This window comes from Capricornis sumatraensis, chromosome 3, assembly GCF_032405125.1.
Source record: "Capricornis sumatraensis isolate serow.1 chromosome 3, serow.2, whole genome shotgun sequence".
NCBI classification, from domain to species: Eukaryota; Metazoa; Chordata; class Mammalia; order Artiodactyla; family Bovidae; genus Capricornis; species Capricornis sumatraensis.
In genome coordinates this window covers 66,480,387-66,502,231 of record NC_091071.1, presented here as the reverse complement: position 1 = coordinate 66,502,231, position 21,845 = coordinate 66,480,387, and positions in this window count along the sequence as shown.

The window sequence follows — 21,845 nt, the reverse complement described above, 5'->3', positions numbered from 1 at the left end:
CGCCCCCCAGCCCCCGCTGGGGCTATACCAGCCTGCCCGGCTCCTGCCACCATTCTGACCTCCTCACTCAAGTCCTGAGCTGCCCCACCTGGTCAAGGCCGGCCACTCGCCTGTGCACCACCGCAAGGCGATAAGCATCCCTATGCCTGGGTTCTGATGCTGATTCGCCCACTTTTTACTGTCAAGGGGCTTTAATGAAGATGGAAGGAGACGTCTCCTGAGCTCTGGAATGTCCCTCCCCTGGCCCTGCACCCCATCCCTTTTGGTCCGAGGCTGGTATTCAACTTGGTGGATATCTGTGGCCTTCCTTTCTCTTTCTCAGACTGCTGCCATTTTTATTTTTCTCCTTAGAAACTCCTTCGGGAGAGAGGGCAGGGTGCGAGGGGTGGGGGTAGGGGTGGGGGGGTGCGTGGGCAGAATCGAGTGTGCCCTTGCTCTGCAGAAGGTTTAGGGGGCAGGGTGGAGACCTGATTAGAAAATGACATGCTGAGCACCTGTGAGAACTCAGCACGTGGAACAAAGCTTCAGCCCGGGCTGCAGCTGGGGTCTGCAGCACCCACGCCCACAGGGAGTGGGAGAACCTCTCTGAGCAGGGGACAGTGTCTAGCTGCAGGATGGGCACCAGGAGCCAGGAGAGCTCCTCCCCCGACCAGGTAGGAAGGAAACGGAGTGGGCTGGAGAAGAGGGAGGAGGTTTGGAAAGATTCTAAGACTCTCCGTTTCTCTTCTCCCTGGCTTCGGCAGCCGGTCTGCAGTTGGGATAAATTCAGCACAGGAGGAAAAGACAGCACATCCTCCCCCCTCTCCTCCCATTTTAGGTGAGAGGAGGAGGTGGCATGGGGGATAGAGAAAGATCTGGCGAGCTCACCAGCTGGTGCTGCAGGGCTGAGCTGCGCGAGTGTGCTCTGCGCCCCCACACAGGGGGGCCCAGGCAGGAAGGAGAAGTGCCCCCTCTCTTTTATCCCCTCTCCTTAAAGTCAAGACAGTCTCAGAATGGAGGGAGTAGGTACCCCCTGACACGATGTGGTCCAAGGGTCCCCACGGCCAGCAGTCCCCTAACAGAGCTCCACCAACCAGGCCGGGCAGGTTGCTCCTGGTGGGGGCCAGAAGCAATTTTGGAGAAGAGCACTGCTTCCCGTAGACCCAGGAGAAATGCCATCCTGTTGCCCAGGGACAATAATGAGTACCTGAGTCCCCTCCACCAAGCTGGCCTCGTGGATACTGCAGGGTGGGTTAAGGGGGTGGCCTAAGGCTGGGACTGAGAGATCTCAATGCTAGTGAAGGGGACGAGGGGACATGCAGTGGCCCGGGCCACTGGAAGGAGGGGTCCCTGAGACTCTCGGATAACAAGGGGCACAGGAAGGCTGAAATGAGTGAGGAACAAAGGATTGGGGACAGGATGGTCAACACGTGGCTTCTTATTAGGAAGTGGGATAATTTGGTTGTTACCGCACCCCGACTGGGTGGGAGAGTTGTTTTGAGCAGGCCCAGCTTGGGACCTGGAGGCCAGCATTGCCAGGGAGTCACTGGCCACGGGATGGTATAAAAACCTAGAAGGAAGCTAAGGGAGGTGAGTGAGAGCTGCACATTGCTATGCTATTTTGATAAAGACATCTCAAGTTGGTGAATGCTATATTGTATATCTATATATGCACACGTATACAACATGTTAAAAAAGTAATCTTCTGGTGGAATGCAGGTGAGTTTTTTTCTTTATGTTCTGTGATTTCCAGGTTTCTGCTTTGATAATAGCTTACTATTGTAATTAGAGGAGTGTGTGTGTGTTAGTTGCTCAGTCGTGTCCAACTCTTTGCAACCCCATGGACTGTAGCCCATCAGGTTCCTTTGTCCATGGGATTCTCCAGACAAGAATACTGGAGTGCGTTGCTATTTTTTTCTCCAGGAGAGAAAAAAATTTCTCCTGACCCAGGAATCGAATCCATGTCTCCTGCATTGCAAGCAGATTCTTTACTGTCAGCCATCAAGGAAGCTCCAAGAAGCCCACAAATATTAGTTTGCAGAGAAGGAATAAAATTTATCTTCAAAGTTTGTTTTTTAGAATTATATGTGTAACTTGTGTGTCCATACCTGTCCATCCACCCATTTATCTACCTACCTATGCATCCATCTTTCATTTATCCATCCATCCATCCATTCTTCCATCTGTGTATTTGCAAAGAAAGATATCCGGAGTTATGTTGACCAAATGTTTGCATTGGTTACTTCTGAGTGGTGAGATTTGAAATGCCTTTGTTTGTGTTCTTCATACTTAGCCTGTTCTTTGAAATTTTTAATGAGGTACATTTTTTAAAAGAACATCTGTCTTCTGTTCCTGGGGTGGGCCCCAGCCACCAAGCCCAAGTGAACGCTCTCAGTGGGTAAGGCCAAGCAAGGGTGGATCTCAGGCCCCTGTTCCCTGGTGACACTGAGGCCGCCTGCTGAACTGCTGAAGCCTGGGAGGGGCAGGTGTGCAGCTCGGCAAGGAGGGAGCCCAGAGGGAGATGGCAGGCGACACTTGGGCTCTGTTTAAACCCACAGCCAGAGGCATCCTGAGCCTTTGATGGATGTTTTTTGACTGGCTGGCCAGGTCTGTAACTGGGGGCTTGCCGTTCACAGCTCCAGGGTGACAGTGACAAGCCCCCAGTCCCTCTGCCCCTAAGCATCTCATTCTCGTGTGGTGTCTCTCTCCCCAGCTCCCCTGATACGGGCATAGATCCTGTGGAGGGATCTCCAAAGGTTCCTGGGTTTGGAGGTTGCCAAAGTCAAGGATGTGTCTGTTGAATGTTTTTAGCTCCAGCGGGAGAGCCAGGTGGGTCCTCCTTGTATAGGGATTTGCAGAGCATTTTCTGAGTACTGGGGAGCTGAGGAGCCGCAGGCACTTCTCACCTGGGGTGAGAGTAAGAATGACAGCCACTCAGGAAAGCAGGCTGGCATTTATTATCTTGTAGAGGTGAATATATACAGACACTGTGACCCGCTCCTAGGTGAATGCTCTGCTTCTGGAAATGTATAAGGATGATCATTGGAGTGTTTTATGCAATATCCCCGAACTGGGAACAACCTACTGTTCATCAACATTTATAGCATCCATGCCTTAAATAAACTGAGCTATGTTTATGCAATGGAAGGTTATACATCTGTAAAGATTAACTAACTACAACTAGGAGCAATGACATGGATTTAACTCACAGGAATAAAGTCGAGTGAACAGAGCAAATTCAAGAAGCATTATCCACTAACAAGGAGAAGGAAATGGCACCCTACTCCAGTACCCTTGCCTGGAAAATCCCATGGACGGAGGAGCTGGTAGGCTGCAGACCATGGGATCGCTAAGAGTCAGACACAACTGAGTGACTTCACTTTGACTTTTCACTTTCATGCATTGTAGAAGGAAATGGCAACCCACTCCAGTGTTCTTGCCTGGAGAATCCCAGGGACGGGGGAGCCTTGTGGGCTGCAGTCTCTGGGGTTGCACAGAGTCGGACACGACTGAAGTGACTTAGCAGCAGCAGTAGCAGCAGCAGCATCCACTAACGAAAAATTCAAAAACAAGCAAAACTAACCCATCTTTTTAGGGACTGCATATAAAGGTAGTGAACACATGAAAAAAAAACTCAGAAAAATTATTATAGAAGTTAAAGTAGGGTTACCCCCGTGGGAAGGGAAGAGTCAGCATCACCAGGGTTTCCCAGGGTGGAGGCGACTCCTGGGGTGCCTAGCAATGTTCTTCTTAACTTAGGTGCTGGGGACAAGGATGTTTGCTTTATAATTATCTATAAACAAATCAGTTACATCTCACGTGCTTCTTTGAATACATATTTCCAACAAAAATACTAGGAAGAAAAAAAAGCAAAAGGTAGCCAAGGGATCTTCTGGCCTCCATGTCTCAAAACAGTCTCTTCTTTCACCTGGAGGCCTCCTTTATTGCAAGAACCTCAGGCAGCGTCTTTGTCTAAGCCTCTGACCAGGGTCAGACATGAGCATGCTCTTATTTACCAAGTTCTTCTACTGGCTCAGCTTTGGACCAGATACTGGTGGGGGTCAGGGTGGGGGATGTGCTGCTTCTAAGAGGACAAACCATTAGAAATAACAGTGGAAACACCAGACCAAGATATATCAACTTCCAGTGCTGGGGAGGTTCTTAAGAGAAGGAACTCTGTGAAGGCTTGTGCGGTACCTGTCGGTTTCTGCTGGCCCGGAGGATGGGCTGGGTGGAGGCAGTGGTGGCTGTGGGGAGGGTGGGGAATGGGAGAGGGTGTCGTGATGAAGGAAAGGATGTCGTGAAAGGTGCAGGCAGCCGTGGAGGGTCATGAAGGCCAAGGAGCCATGCCTGACTGGATGCCCAGGTCCCCTCGGGTGTGTAGTGGAGGCCAAGTTTTGCTGGATTGACAGGGCAGCTCAGGACAGTTTAGAAAACCAGGAAAATGAATTTCCCTCACATCCCCACCTTATTGCTAGTCTAGGTGTGTCAATCAATCAACAGATCATCAGTCTGCTGCCCCCAGGCACATTATAGTCTAGACAATCAGCAGAGAATGAACTAAGGCATGTAGAAACTTTCAGAGAAAAACAGGTGAGTGAATGTGAGAGAATTAACAAAAATAAAGGCAATGATGTTCTTTGCCAGATTCCAATAGGAAAAAACTCTCGTGTGCCCCAGGAAATAGACCAATCAAAAGTCCATGGGGCTGGAAAGGAAATGACACTTCTTCAGAAAGTTACACATAGAGTTACTGTATGGTTCACAATTTTATTTTGGGGGTATATACCCAAAAGAATTGAAAACAGAGACTCAAACAGATACTTATATACCCATATTCATAGCAGCATTAGTCACAATAGCCGAAATGTGGAAACAGCCCAAAGCCTACCCGGATGACTGGGAGGACGACGTGTGGCGTATGCTGCTATGGAACATCATTCAGCCTCACAAAACGAATGCGGTACTGATACATGCTCTGACGTACATGTCCCTTGATCATATGATGTTAAGTGAAACAGTGAACCAGTGAAGTTGCTCAGTCATGTTCGACTCTTTGTGATACAATGGACTGTGGCCTACTAACCTCCTCCATCCATGGAATTTTCCAGGCAAGAGAACTGGAGCGGGTTGCCATTTCCTTCTCCAGGGGATCTTCCCGACCCAGGGATCGAACCCAGGTCTCCCACATTGTAGACAGACACAAGAGGACAAACACTGTATGATTCCACTCATATGTCATTGTTGAATGGGTACAGAGCTCCTGCTTGGCATGGTGGAAATGGTTCTGGAAGTAGAGTGTGCTGGGGCTACCCTAGTGGCTCAGTGGTAAAGAATCCGCCTGCCGATGCAGGAGACATGGGTTGGATCCCTGGTCCAGGAAGATCCCACATGCCTTGGAGCAGCTAAGCCTGTGCATCACGGCTACTGAGTCTATGCTCTAGACTCTGCCAGCCCTAGAACCTATTCTCTGCACCAAGAGGAACCACTGCAACGAGAAGCCCGCACACAGCAACGAGGAATAGAGAAAACCCCCACAGCAGTGAAGACGCAGCATGGCCAGAAGCTAAAAAGACAAAAAGGGAGCCTGGTGGTGGTTGCGCAAGCAGTGACTGTTCTTAATGCCACTGAATTATTAGGAGATTAGAAATGGATTTAATGTTTAGGGATTAAACCCCTTAAATGGTTACGTATATTTTACCATGCACTTGGAAAAAAAGTCTACAGGGGCTGTTGTGGATTGAATGTGTCCCCCCAAATTCCTATGTTCATATCCTAACCAACCAGGTGATGCTGTTAGTAGATGGGACCTTTGGGAGGTAATTAGGTCAAGAGGATGAAACCTTCCTGAATGGGACTCAAGCTCTTATAGGATGGCACAAGAGAACTTGTTTCCTCTCTCTGCTGTGAGCTATGTGGCAGCCATCTATCCACTCGGAAGCAGGCCCTCACCAGACACCAGATCTTCGGGCACCTTGATCTTGGACTCCCAGCCTCCAGAACTGTGAGGGATAAACATGTGCTGTTTGAGCCACGCGCCTGTGGTGATTTGTATTAGCAACCCCAACTGACTCAGATAGGCTCAGAAAATTGTTCCTGGGTACTGAGAGAGAGACCGGGGCTATGGAATCATTTCTGAATAGCAGGAACAACCGAAAACTAAGTGAGCTTTCCTCATTGAAGGCTGAAGAAGAAAAAGAAATCACTGTCCTTGGTGGGTTCCTGGAGCCCCTCCTGTAGCCCTGTCAACATTGGAGATGACCGGAATGACTAATGACCAGGTAGGCTTGACTGTTCCTTAAAAAGTAGCCCAACTCTCTCCCTCATGCATTCATACCTAAACAAAGGCTGACCCCACCACCCTTCAAGGAGCTGTCCCTTGGAAAACTACCTTTTAGAATTCTTCTTTAACTGCATGAGCCCACCCTAAGAAAATGAATTGGAAGATGCCACAGGATGCTTATACATACACAATGGAAATTTTGCTTCTCAAACAGCTTGAGTAGAAAACCTCACATCCCCATGGCAACCAGATTCCACCGTGATCATGCATCTCTGCCGGGGTCACCCACCCATTTGTAAGCCTCAGCTCTTCAGCCCCTCCTGTCAGACACCTGGGGCCCAGATGATACTATGCACTGTGGCAGTCCCATGCCTCCAGGGTTGCTGCTGAGGGCTTATTCTAGTCTGTAAGGGGCATCCCTGGAGACCCTGGATCTAGTCCCAGGCAGGGGACCAGCTTTTCCTAGAAGTCACTAGGAGGCAGAGGATTCGGGGGCAAGCAGTCGCCCTGTGGAAACACAAGGCCCCTGCTGTCTACTCAGGGTTTGGAGTGTTGGGATGTAGGGTGAAAAAGTTGGCTTAAAGCTCAGCATTCAAAAAACGAAGATCATGGCATCCGGTCCCATCACTTCATGGGAAATAGATGGAGAAACTGTGCAAACAGTGTCAGACTTTATTTTTGAAGGCTCCAAAATCACTGCAGATGGTGACTGCAGCCATGAAATTAAAAGACGCTTACTCCTTGGAAGGAAAGTTATGACCAACCTAGACAGCATATTGAAAAGCAGAGACATTACTTTGCTAACAAAGGGCCATCTAGTCAAGGCTATGGTTTTTCCAGTAGTCATATATGGATGTGAGAGTTGGACTGTGAAGAAAGCTGAGCACCGAAGAATTGATGCTTTTGAACTGTGGTGTTGGAGAAGACTCTTGAGAGTCCCTTGGACAGCAAGGACATCCAACCAGTCCATTCTAAAGGAGATCAGCCCTGGGTGTTCATTGGAAGGACTGATGCTAGAGCTGAAACTCCAATACTTTGGCCACCTCATGCGAAGAGCTGACTCATTGGAAAACTCTGATGCTGGGAGGGGTTGGGGGCAGGAAGAGAAGGGGATGACAGAGGATGAGATGGCTGGATGGCATTACTGACTTGATGGACGTGAGTCTGAGTGAACTCCGGGAGTTGGTGATGGACAAGGAGGCCTGGTGTGCTGCGATTCATGGGGTCACAAAGAGTCGGACACGACTGAACAACTGAACTGAACTGATGTAAGAGTATGCCGTGACCAGAAAGTCAGCCCCTTGGTAATCACTGGAACTGCAAGTCCCACATTTAGTAAAGGCTTGGATGATAATTAGATCCTCAGTGTTTTATTTCCTTGAACAGAAATCATGACCCCTGCATAGGGTCTCCATGTCATCTTCCCATTGATCTTTCAGAACAAGTACTAATTTCAAATGTAAGATCTCAGTACCACTTTCAAATAACATTTCAGAATGGCCACCTTCTCCTGCTGCCACTCTCCCCTGATGACACGAAGAAAGCTTTGCCAAGAGTTATGGGAAGAAATGAAAGCCTGCAATTTTGATGTTTCAGGGTCTCGGGCCCCTGATTGGCCAAGATTCCCCTCATGTCTCTGGTTTTATAATCAGTAAGTTCTCTTTTTAGATTCCAGGCCCGAAGTCTGTTTTCCCACAACACTGCAGAAAGCCTGGGTCCCTCTGAGAGCTGATTTGGTGTGTTTGCCCTTTTGATTATATTTGATTGGGTCAGGCTTCCAGTATAAAGAAGACATACATGAATAAAAGCAACTGTCCATGTTGGATCACAGGGATTCTTTTTTCCTTTACTGTTTTCCTTACTGTTCATGGGGTTCTCAAGGCAAGAATGCTGAAGTGGTTTGCCATTCCCTTCTCCAGTGGACCGTGTTTTGTCAGAACTCTCCACCATGACTGGTCCATCTTGGGTGGCCCTACACAGCATGGCTTATAGTTTCATTGAGTTAGACAAGGCTGTGGTCCATGTGATCAGTTTGATTAGTTTTCTGTGATTGTGCTTATCATTCTGTCTGTTCTCTGAGGGATAAGGATAAGAGGCTTATAGAAGCTTCCTGATGGGAGAGAGTGACTGTGGGGGAAACTGGGTCTTGTTCTGATGGGCGGGGCCATGTGCAGTAAATCTTTAATCCAATTTCTATTGAAGGGCGGGGCTGTGTTCCCTCCCTGTTGTTTGACCTGAGACCAAACTATGGTGGAGGTAGTGAAGTTAATGGCAACCTCCTTCAAAAGGTCCCGTGCAGGCATTGCTGCACTCAGTGCCCCCAGCCCTGCAAGCAGGCCACCGCCAACCCACACCTCTGCCAGAGACTCCTGGACACTCACGGGCAAGTCCGGGTCAGTCTCTTGTGGGGTCACGGCTCCTTTCTCCTGGGTCCTGGTGTGCACAGGTTTTTGTTTGTGCCCTCCAGGAGTTTGCTTCCCCACTCCTGTGTGAGTTCTGGCGGCTCTGTGGTGGGGTTAATGGCGACCTCCTCCAAGAGGGTTTATGCCACACCCAGGTCTGCTGCACTCGTACCTCCACAGGAGACAAACACTCCAAGGCACGTCTGATGCAGTCTCTATGGGGTCTCCTGGTGTGCACAGGGTTTGTTTGAGCCCTCCAAGCATCTCTGGCAGGTATGGGGTTTGATTCTAAGTGTGACTTTGCCCCTCCTACCATCTTGCTGGGGGCTTCTCCTTTGCCCTTGGACATGGGGTGTCTTTTTTTGGTGGGATCCAACATTCTCCCGAAGATGGTTGTTCAGCAACGAGTTTTAATTTTGGAGTTCTCACAGGAGAAGATGAGCGCACGTCCTTCTACTCCGCCATCTTGATTTGTTCCCATTTTGATGTTACGACTATATAGTGGAAGTGACAAACAGATTCAAGGGATGAGATCTGATAGACTGCCTGAAGAACTATGGATGGAGGCTCATGACATTGTACAGGAAGCAGTGATCAAGATTATCCCCAAGAAAAAGAAGTTCAAAAAGGCAAAATGATTGTCTGAGGAGGCCTTATGTATAGCTGAGAAAAGAAGAGAAGTTCAAAGCAAAGGAGAAAAGGAAAGATATACCCATCTGAATGCAGAGTTCCAAAGAACAGCAAGGAAAAATAAGAAAGCTTTCCTCAGTGATAAATGCAAAAAAATAGAGGAAAACAACAGAATGGAAAAGACTAGAGATCACTTCAACAAAATTAGAGATACCAAGGGAACATTTCATGCAAAGATGGGCTCGATAAAGGACAGAAATGGTACGAACCCAACAGAAGCAGAAGATATTAAGAAGAGGTGGCAAGGATACACAGAAGAACTGTACAAAAAAGATCTTCATGACCCAGATAACCACGATTGTATGATCACTCACCTAGAGCCAGACATCCTGGAGTGTGAAGTCAAGTGGACCTTGGGAAGCATCACTATAAACAAAGCTACTGGAGGTGATGGAATTCTAGTTGAGCTATTTCAAAGCCTGGAAGATGATGCTGTGAAAGTGCTGCACTCAATATGCCAGCAAATTTGGAAAGCTCAGCAGTTACCATGGGACTGGAAAAGGTCACTTTTCATTCCAATCCCAAAGAAAGACAATGCCAAAGAATGTTCAAACTACCACACAATTGCACTCATCTCATATGCTAGCAAAGTAATCCTCAAAATTCTCCAAGCCAGGCTTCAACAGTACATGAACCATGAACTTCCAGATGGTCAAGCGGGATTTAGATACGGCAGAGGAACCAGAGATCAAATTGCCAACATCCACTGGATCATCAGAAAAGCAAGGGAGTTCCAGGAAAACATCTATTTCTGCTTTATTGACTATGCCAAAGCCTTTGACTGTGGATCACAACAAACTGTGGAAAATTCTTCAAGAGATTGGAATACCAGACCACCTTATCTGCCTCCTGAGAAATCTGTATGCAGGTCAAGAAGCAACAGTTAGAACTGGACATGGAAAAACAGACTGGTTCCAAATCAAATTGGGAAAGAAGTACATCAAGGCTGTATACTGTCACCCTGCTTATTTAACTTCTATGCAGAGTACATCATATGAAATGCTGGGCTGGATGAAGCACAAGCTGGAATCAAGATTGCTGGGAGAAATATCAATAACCTCGGATATGCAGATGACACCACCCTATGGCAGAAAGCAAAGAAGAACTAATGCGCCTCTGGATGAAAGTGAAAGAGGAGAGTAAAAGAATTGGCTTAAAACTCAACATTCAGAAAACTAAGATCATGGCATTTGGTCCCGTCACTTCATGGCAAATAGATGGAGAAACAATGGAAATCACTGTTTGAGGAAAACTCCCCCCAAATCACTGCAAGATGGTGACTGCAGCCATGAAATTAAAAGACGCTTGCTCCTTGGAAGAAAAGTTATGACCAACCTAGACAGCATATTAAAAAGCAGAGACATTACTTTGCCAACAAAGGTCCATCTAGTTAAAGCTATGGTTTTTCCAGTAGTCATGTATGGATGTGAGAGATGGACCATAAAGAAAGCTGAGCACTGAAGAATTGATGCTTTGAACTGTGGTGTTGGAGAACACTCTTTAGAATCCCTTGGACTGCAAGGAGATCCAACCAGTCCATCCGAAAGGAAATCAGTCCTAAATATTCATTGGAAGGACTGTTGCTGAAGCTGAAACTCCAATACTTCAGTCACCTGATGGGAAGAATGGATTCATTGGAAAAGACCCTGATGCTGGACAAGATTGAAGGCAGGAGGAGAAGGGGATGATAGAGGATGAAATGGTTGGGTGGTATCACCAACTCGATGGACATGAGTTTGAGTAAACTCCGGGAGTTGGTGATGGACAGGGGAGCCTGGCGTGCTGCAGTCGATGGGGTCGCAAAGAGTTGGACAGGACTGAGTGACTGAACTGAACTGGACTGATTTTCCTTACCTTTGAGCAAGAACAAAGTGGGGGAGGGGCAGTGCTTCCTCACAGGTGGAGTTTCGCTGCATCTCAGGTGGCTCAGATGGTGAAGTATCCGCCTGCAGTGCTGGAGGTGCAAATTCGATCCCTGCATCAGGAAGAACCCCTGGAGTAGAGAACGGCAACCCAGTTCAGTATTCTTGCCTGGAGAATTCTATGGACAGAGGAGCCTGGTGGGCTACAGTCCATGGGGTACCAAAGACCTGGACATGTCTGAGGGACTAACACGCACTGGCTGAAGCTGGGCTGGGCTAGCCCTCTGCTGGGCCTTCCCTGAGGCTTCTCAGCACCCACTCTGGGGGCGGGCACTGGGCAGGTATCTTGTGCAGTGTTTCTAGTTCTCCATCAGAGTGACCAAACCCTTTGCTTCCTGCCCCCCGCCCTCCCCCCAGAAATGGACAAAGAGGAAAAAGCAGTGGTCCATGGGGTATAAGCAGGAAAAAAAGCCTTTGGTATAATCCACATTCACCTCAGTTGACATGGAGTGGTCTGGATTTTGCAGAATGAGAATCTGAAAAGAAATGTATAACTGAATCACTTTGCTGTATTAACAGAAACTGCTGCTGCTGCTAAGTCGCTTCAGTCGTGTCCGACTCTGCGACCTCAGAGACGGCAGCCCACCAGGCTCCCGTCCCTGGGATTCTCCAGGCAAGAATAAAATAGATAACCAATAAGGACCTACTGTATAGCATGAGGAGCTATACTCAGTATTTTGTAATAACCTGTAAGGGAAAGATATGTGATTTTGCAGAATGGAAAGCTCTGGTTTTCCTCTGTAGATAGACAGATATTAAATGGAAACTAATAGCAAGACAAAGAAGAAAGCACGGAGGGGAGTGGTGGGGAGAGGGAAGAGAGGACAAGAGGCAGAGAGGGGCCCAGGGTCTCCAGGAACCCAGGCCTGCTGCCCAGCTCAAGCACTGTCCCCTCCCTTTCTCTCTCTCTTGACATGATAAAGCTTCTTCCCTTTGGCAGCTGTTTTATCTTGCTACACCCAGCCAGAGCTCTAAGGACTCAAGTCTGTCTTCACAGATGTTTCCTTTTAATCACTGTAATTAATATTAATGGTGATTAATTTTTAATGAGGACATATCATGGAACACACTGGCAGAACTGCTCATTGGTAACTGGAGTAACCTCGGCGTTGTGAGGGATGTTGTGAGGCCAGCGTCCTTTTTGGCTTGGCCTCTTGTTTCACAGACAATGCATTGATCCCCGAATTCTCTGATAATGTATTCATTTCTCCTCCTACACCTCTGGTGTTTCCAGGGTGGAAACGGTGGGGAAGTGAATGGCCCTGACTGATTTCTCCTCCCACCTCTTTGGAGGAGGCTGAGGGACCAGGTGGGGAGCTCCTTTGATCTTTCAGCAGTGCTACCAGGAACAGGAATTGTTTCCTGGGGAGCACTCTCAGACTTCACTTTGAGCACTCTCTGAGGCTCATTATGCACAAAGCACAGTGCAGAGTCAAGTGACTTTAGAAATCCAGAGCCAGGAGGTGTCCTGATTCCTCCTTCTCTGACAAAGTAGATGCTTGCCCTGTTCGCAAGCCTTAGGGCATGGACCTTTGGAGACAGACTGCTGGGTGTCGGTGATCCCTCACTCACTAGTCAGGTAGAAACCATTTATAATGTGCAAACCCCTCTCACCCACTGCTAGGCAAGAGTACTGGAGTGGGGTGCCATTGCCTTCTCCACCCTCCCTCACTAGTAGGTAGAAACCATTTATAATGTGCAAACCCCTCTCACCCACTGCTAGGCAAGAGTACTGGAGTGGGGTGCCATTGCCTTCTCCACCCTCCCTCACTAGTAGGTAGAAACCATTTATAATGTGCAGACCCCTCTCACCTACAGCCAGCCCAGCCCAGAGGCGCTGACGGCGGGTGGGGACTCTTGTGGGTGGGGAAGCCTGGTGTCCGCTCCCTCACCAGTAGCTTTAGGATGTCAGGGTTATATGTCACATGCCTGCACTGTGCTTAGTCACTCAGTCGTGTCGACTCTTTGCAACCCCGTGGACTGTAGCCCCTGAGGCTCCTCTGTTCTTGGGGATTTTCCAGGCAAGAATATGGAGTGGGTTGCTATGCCCTCCTCCAGGGGATCTTCCCGACCCAGGAATCGAGGGTCTCCTGCATTGCAGATGGATTCTTTACCAGCGGAGCTACCAGGAAAGCCAGTTACATGCTTAGTATGTCTTAATTTCCCCCCAGTCACTCATGACTACCTAAATCAGTGTTTTGAAAACTGATGGTAAGGGGGAAAAGTGTTCTTAGAGAAGTTGGTAAGTTTGCAGAAAAAAAAAATACTTTCCATGTACAAGTTGCCAGTTCGCTTTTTTTTTTTTAATATCTATTTATTTATTTGGCTGTGCCAGGCCTTAACTGCTTCATGTGGGATCTTTTTTCATTGTGGTATGTGAACTCAGGTATCACATGTGGGATCTAGTTCCCTGACCAGGCACTGAACCCGAGCCCTCTGCGCTGGGAGCAGAGTCTTAGCCACTGGACCACCAGGGAAGTCTCAAGTTTGTTTGTTTTAAATGCAGAGTTTTTCAGACTTAGTATGCTCACATTGCAATATTAATATTGGTGGGATTGACACTTGAACAGTTGACCCTTGAATAAAGCAGAAATTGGGGGCACCAACCCTCTATACAGTGTAACATAGGTGGCTATATCTGTGGTTCTTCCATTTTCATGATTCTGCTTCTGTGAATTCAACCAACTGTGAATACATATTTATTGGGAAAAAAATCCACGCATAAGTGGAGCTGTGCCATCCAGATCCCTGTGGTTCGAGGGTCACCTGTATAGTATTGTCCCAATTTTTTTGATTCTAGAACACTTTGCTTCCCAGTGTATTATCAGACTGTCTGTTAATAAAGCACAACGAAGGTAGCTGGTCGTGAGCAGAATAATACAGTGGCCAAGCAGTGTTGCAGAAGAGGGAAGTCAGAGAGGGGCTTTGCAGGGTTTCAGGAGCCTGGGCTCAAGTATTTATGATGTATCTTTCAAGGTGGGGATCTCTAACCCTGAAGGAGGAAATGGCAACCCGCTTCAGTATTCTTGCCCGGAAAGTCCCATGGACAGAGGAGCCTGGTGGGCTACAGTCCACAGGGTCACAAAGAGTGAGCCAAGACTGAACACATGATGGATGGAATTAAGGTGGGGAAATAGAGTTGTTTAAGACTGGTGAACATAGCAAGGATTTTGAGAGGTAGGCTGTGGTTTGATAAGCAAGCTGTTTGCCCAGGTGAGGCATCCATTATTTCAGTTTAAGTGATCTGCAGGAATTTCCTGATAGAGAAAGAAATGGCAACCCACTCCAGTACTCTTGCCTGGAAAATCCCATGGTCAGAGGAGCGTGGTAGGCTACAGTCCATGGGGCCGCAAAGAGTCAGACACGACCGAGCAACTTCACTTCCTGAAGCAAAGTCTTCTCTTCTCCAGGAAAGGTCTCTTGAAACAAAGAGCTAAATAGTGTTAACAGAAATGGCTTCAGCTGTTAGGCCTTCTAGCTGCGTGAGGCTGGTGCAGGTGGTTGTAGCTGTCAGAAAAATTCATATTTCTTACATTTTTGTGGAATGTTAGTCTCATTAAATGTGATCCGGGAAATGTGGAATCCTTGCTGAAGTGATTTAACATGCTGCTTCCTGTTAGAACCCATCTTCTTCTGACTTAATATCTAAGTTAGGTTATGCAATGGGATTTTGAATGAAATTTGAATAAGAAAGAAAAGTATTGAGGACAGAATCAGCCTTAGGCAGGAGGTGAGACACTGACAGGGAGCACATGCAGCCGACTGCATGGATATACGTTCTTATTGTCTGTGTTCTTGGTGTTCAGGCATCTGAGGCCTTCTTCCTGGATAGACCGCCCCTCCTAGGGTTAGCTACCTCCTAGAGATTGGAAAATTGTCTGTCGCTAAGAAGTGTCCAACTTTTTTGTGACCCCATGGAGTGTAGCCCACCAGGCTGTTCTGTCCATGGGATTTCTCAGGCAAGCATACTGAATGGGTTGCCATTTCCTTCTCCAGGGGATCTTCCCAACCCAGGGACTGAACCCGTGCCTGCTGCTCAGCAGGTGGATTCTTTACCACTGAGCCACTACGGAAGCAGGGGGTGGCGGAGGATGAGATGGTTAGACAGCATCACCAACTCAATGGGCATGAATCTGAGAAAACTCCAGGAAGTAGTGGAGGACAGACGAGTGTGCAGCATTACAGCCTAAGGGTTGCAAAGCGTTGGACATGACAGCAACTGAACAACCACAAAGAGATTGCAAAGGACTCTTATGAGATGTCTGATATAAAACCAACCAATCCAGGGCCCACATCCCCAGCTATCTCCTTTATTAAACTCTCACAGACTAAGCCCACATACCCCTGGCCTTAAGTCACCTCAGTGTGGGGTCCTGGACAATGAGGGGCTACTCCTCTAGCCCAGGACTCATTGAAATTACTGAAACTCTCCAAACTAAACCAACTCAGGGAACCCACCCTGCCTCATCCACTCCTTCCCAATGAGGGCTCTGGGCCATGCTCTGCTTGCTACTCTTCTGCTCCTGACTGACCCTGGTCCATCCCCATGTGGCCCTGCTCGGCTCCTGTTTCTAGGGGTCATCATTTCCATGTCTGGGTGTCTTCAGTTCAGTTCAGTTGCTCAGTCGTGTCTGACTCTTTGCGACCCCATGAATCGCAGCACGCAAGGCCTCCCTGTCCATCACCAACTCCCGGAATTCACTCAGACTCACGTCCATTGAGTCCGTGATGCCACCCAGCCATCTCATTCTCTGTCGACCCTTTCTCCTCCTGCCCCCAATCCCTCCCAGCATCAGAGTCTTTTCCAATGAGTCAACTCTTTGCATGAGGTGGCCAAAGTACTGGAGTTTCAGCTTCAACATCAGTCCTTCTAAAGAACACCCAGGACTGATCTTTAGAATAGACTGGTTGGATCTCCTTGCAGTCCAAGGGACTCTCAAGAGTCTTCTCCAACACCACAGTTCAAAAGTATCAATTCTTCGGCGCTCAGCTTTTTTCACAGTCCAACTCTCACATCCATATATGACTACTGGAAAAACTATAGCCTTGACTAGACAGACCTTTGTTGGCAAAGTAATGTCTCTGCTTTTCAATATGCTATCTAGGTTGGTCATAACTTTCCTTCCAAGGAGTTAAGTGTCTTTTAATTTCATGGCTGCAGTCACCATCTACAGTGATTTTGAAGCCCCCCAAAATAAAGTCTGACACTGTTTCCACAGTTTCCCCATCTATTTCCCATGAAGTGATGGGACCAGATGCCATGATCTTAGTTTTCTGAATGCTGAGCGTTAAGCCAACTTTTTCACTCTCCTCTTTCACTTTTATCAAGAGGCTTTTTAGTTCCTCTTCACTTTCTGCCATAACGGTGGTGTCATCTGCATATCTGAGGTGATTGATATTTCTCCCAGCAATCTTGATTCCAGCTTGTGCTTCTTCCAGCCCAGCGTTTCTCATGATGTACTCTGCATATTTAAAACAAATCCTGGGCACATTTTAACATACCAATAGGAAATGCAACAGTCTGCACACCAGGGGCACATTACAGTCACCCAAGGAGCTGTCTGCCCGAGCTTGTGCACAGAGCTTGCATTTAATTGTCCTGCAGAAAGGCCTCGGGTGATAATGTGTAGCCAGAGCGGAGACACACTCAGCTAGTGGTTCTCAAAGTGTGATCCTGGGACCAGCAGCGTCAGTATCCCCTGGGGGCTTGTTAGGAATACAAATTTGGAGGCCCCACCCACATCTCCTAATTCAGAACCTCTGGCAGTAAGATCTTAATCAAGTTCCCTGGGTGACTGTGAAAGAGGCTAAAGTTTGCAAACCACTGTGCTGGGCTACAGCAGAGCAGAGTCAGAGAAGCAGGCCACCAGTGGGCCGGGGGCCTGGAGCCCTTACATTTCTGGCCACATGTTTAATGCCATCTCCTGGTGCTGAGCAACAGCTTCTTCTCTTCCTGGAATCTTGGTGCCCTCCATTAATCCTGGTATGTTGCATTTCCATTTTTGTGTGTCTCAGGTTATTTTTTCATTTCTCTTTTGACTTCCCCTTTGACCCATTGATTGCTCAGTAGCATGTTGTTTAGTCTCCACACATTTGTGAATTTTCCTGTTTTATTCTTATCATTGATTTCTAGTTTTATATCAGGAAAGATGCTTGATATGCTTTCAGTTTTCTTAAACATATTGACTTGAGGCTTAACATGATCTATCCTGAAGACATGTGTGCTTGAGAAGAATACGTATTCTGCTACTTTTGGGTGGAATGTTCTACACATGTCTGTTAGATCAGTTTGGCCTAACCTGACATTTAAGGCCCATGTTTCTGTATTGATTTTGTCTGGAGTCTATCCATGGATGAGGTAAAGTCCCCTCCTATTATTGCATTGCTATTCTCCTTTCAGGTCTCTTAATATTGCTTTATATATTTAGGTGGTCTTAGATTAGGAACATAAATATTTATAAATGTTATAAGCTCTTGGTAGACTGACCTCTTTACTGTTATGTAATGGCTTTCTTTGTCTCTTATTATAGTCTATGTCTTATTTTGTCTGATATAAGTATAGCTATCCCAGCTTTCTTTTGCTTTCTATTTGCATGAAATATCTTTTTCCATCTCCTCACTTTCAGCCTATGTGTGTCCTTACTTCTGATATGAGTCACTTGTAGGAAGCATATAGATGGGTCTTGTATTTTTTTTACTCATTTGGCCACTTTATGTCTATTGATTGGAGAAGTTAGTCCATTTATATTTAAAGTGCTGCTGCTGCTAAGTTGCTTCAGTTGTGTCTCTGTGCGACCCCACAGACAGCAGCCCACCAGGCTCCCCTGTCCCTGGGATTCTCCAGGCAAGAACACTGGAGTGGGTTGCCATTTCCTTCTCCAATGCATGAAAGTGAAAAGTCAAAGTGAAGTCGCTCAGTCGTGTTTGACTCTTTGTGACCCCCTGGACTGCAGCCCACCAGGCTCCTCCATCCATGGGATTTTCCAGGCAAGAGTACTGGAGTGGGGTGCCAGTGCCTTCTCCGTATATTTAAAGTGATTATTGATAATTGTGTACGTATCGCCATTTTGTTGTTAGCAATGTTTTCTGGCTGTTCTGTAGCTCCTGTCCCTTTCTTCTGCCCCAGTCCTGTTCTTCTGTGATTTGATGACCTTCTGCAGTGGTATGCCTAGATTCCTTTCTCTTTATCTCTTTTGTGTATTTACTGCAGGTTTTTGCTCTGTAGTTACCATGAAGCTTACATAAAACAGCTTCTATTTGTAACAGTCTATTTTAAGATGGTAACAAGTTTGAGCGCATTCTAAAGCTCTACATTTTTCCTCCCTCCACCTCCACGTTTTATGTTTTGGATATCACAGTGTTCCTGGAATCCTGGACAGAGGTGGCACTGATGTAGTTGAACTTAACCTTTGTATGCCCATCTCCTCTCTTTATAGTTTGGATACAATTAAAAAAAAAAAAAAAAAACCTGAGCAAGTTATTCCTCAAAATTACAAATTTTCTTTGGTAAGAATAAAAACTGCCTTAGGGTAATGTTCATTCCTATGGAAAGGCATCCAGATAGCAGGCCAGGCCTTGACTTCTGGCACAGACAAGCCCCAGCCTGTGCCCACATTTTACTCATAGACACATCAGAGGAGACTCACTGGTTTGAGATCCACATAAATGAAAACTAAAAGATTTTTATGTTTTCTCAAATATTCCAGGTTTACAACATTTTACCTCTGAAAGGCCCCTCTTGCTAATTTCCTTCAGTGAGTCATTTTAATCTCTAAACATTACCTCCTCTGCTTTCGGTATTACCACAGTGACATGGGCTGTTAAGTACTTATGTTTCAGAACTAGAAATGTATCTGGCTTCACATGGTGATGTTACCTGCTACAATTAATCATGACTGCATCTGAACAATAACCCCTCTGACACTTTCAGAGCTCCAAAAACCAGGTCAGCAACATGCTTATACTTCTTCTTGTTTTGTGCTATCTTTGGAATAAGCAATAACAGAAAACATTTACATTGTGAAACATGCTATTACTGACTGTATTAAAATATTCTCTCTTCAGCAGACAACAAAATCTCATAAATCAGGGGTTTCTTTACACTATGTGTTGATATTAGCTTAGCTCTGTCTTGAGCTTTGGTTTCAATACCTGAAATATCAATTGACGTGAGATGCCTGTGTGATACGCAGGACTGGTGAAATAATTTTACTTTTAAAGTTATTTAAGTATTTGCTGAAAGGCCCCAATGACTTTGATAAGGTAGAAGAATGTGTAGAAACCAACAGATGTTTGAATCTGTAATGTTACTAATATAATGTTTATTAATAAAATTGCTAATTGGTCTTAAATAAGGTCTGGTGTATTAGTTATAATCTAAGCCCTTGACCATACAAAATCTAGAGAAAACAACCTCAGTTCCCCCCCCCCCCCGCCCCCTTCATTACTATTAGGGAAATGTGTGGGCTGTCAGTCTTTTTTTAGATAAATGGTGTGACTTCGAGCTGTCAGGTTGAGATCATCTCTTTTTCCAGAAAGACCACCATGTGTAGAATTGGCCAAAATGAGCTAAAACTGCACTTGGCTGCAGTAGACTGACTGATTCCATCATCCCTGAGACTCATGAGGTCAGGAGATTAGGGGCCATTGATTCCACGGCAGAGGATGGCATGATGGGGCCTCTTTGCGCTCTGTTGGCCCTTTCCAGAGAACACACCCTCACCACAGGGATGGGCAACTAGTACTGAGGCCGATAGGAAAGAAGACAGGGAAAGAGAAAGATTCAGATTTCGCTAGGCCAGGGTGATCTGGTGCATACCTTGAGAACGGGAGCTCAACTTGTCTCCAGGCTGGCACAGTGCATGGCCCATGGGAAGGAGCAGGCAGGAACCAGGTGTGGAATAACTGCAGATGCACCAGGGGATGCAGGTCTGGGCTTTGCTTGTTGAGACAATGCAAGTAGAAACTAGATCGCTAAAAACTGGAGACGCTGACTGAACCTGGACAGTGCTATACCCCTCAGCCTTCTCTACCCCCACCACAACGCTTGGCAGCCAAGGGTCAGCGCTTCCCAGTGTCCAGTGGAGGTGTGATGTGTGCTAATGATGTATGTAGAGAGCACGGTTACTTCCCTTCGTAAGACGAAAGCCTCTCATTAACACTAGGAGACAGACGTGAATGTTATACAGGCTTGCTACAGACAAATCAAGTTAAAAAGACACTTAAAGAGTTCTTTAAGAAGCTACCCTCCTGATGACTAAAACATATGGGAAGAGTTTGGATATCTTGCTTTTCCACTGTGCATTAAATAAAAAACACTTTACCAATAATACATAATCAGCTTTGGGACTATAAACTCTAAAATATTTTGTTAAAAATGAAGTGTTGGAGCCCTGATGCTAATTTATTCAGAGGCCTTCTAGTTGAGCTCATTAGGTAACCAGAAACATTTTGATATATATCCATTCTTCCACTTAGGGACACATTTTTTCATCTCAATTCAGTAAAGAACTACCTCCTCTGACCAATTGGTATAACTGGCATTCAAAACTAACAAAAAAATGTAGAGAAGGGAAAATCTTTCATTTCTCAATAATTTCTTTAAAACTATATATAGAAAATTGAGAAGAACTGGGCTTGATGCTCAGGGCAGAGTATCTGCGGTACTGCCAAATCCGTGGGAGATGGTGGAGAGGTTCACTGGCCTCTCCTCCCACTCCCAATGGGATGGAAGTGGAAACTGCTGCCCCTTTTTATAGACGGCCATGCTTCAGAAAAATCTCCAAGTAGTTTTAGAAAGACATATATAAAAGACTCTGATGAATTATTGAGTAAGAGCTTCCCTAAGTGACTGAGATTTGCTCTTTCAGTTCAAGAAGCGTCACCCGATGGTACAAGGGTGCTCACAGATGATGTGGCTGTGATTTGCATCTGGACATCTTGGGGGAAGGAACCACACATCTATCTACTTCAAAACATGCTCAGTGCACTGTTCATAAACCTGGTAAACAGTAACCTTGTCTGCAGACAGACTCACAACTTTATCTGAACATCTGCTTCATATTTACTGTGATCAGGCACTGCGCCTGGTCCAGATCCACCTCTAATTCCAGAAAGTGCCTGCTCTAAAGTCAAGTGTATCTGTTACTTTCAGGGTGATTACATTCTAATAAGGCGTATTTCTTTGCAGCTGAAGTCTCGTTTAGAAGGACTTTGTACAACACGAACTTCAGTCCCTAGTACATAGCAGTTCAGATGTTCCTAACCCTGGGACAGTCAGACATGATCAGATTTCTCCGACAAACGTGTTTCCTAAGTCAAAAGCATCACCTTAGTGTTCAGTGCCTTGCAGTGGCCTCCATTTTAAAGAAAGCATCTGTGTTATCGAAAACTAGTCTCTGAACTTTATTAATTTATGGACCCCATGCTGCTTAGTGCAGTGACATTTTTCATGGGTGACTGTGGTTGAGAAAGTTGTGAAGGACTGCCTAACTACACTTTACTGAGCATAATCATTAATAAAACATATGATCACCTTCCTACTATAGCCCAAGGGTAAAAATATGGAAA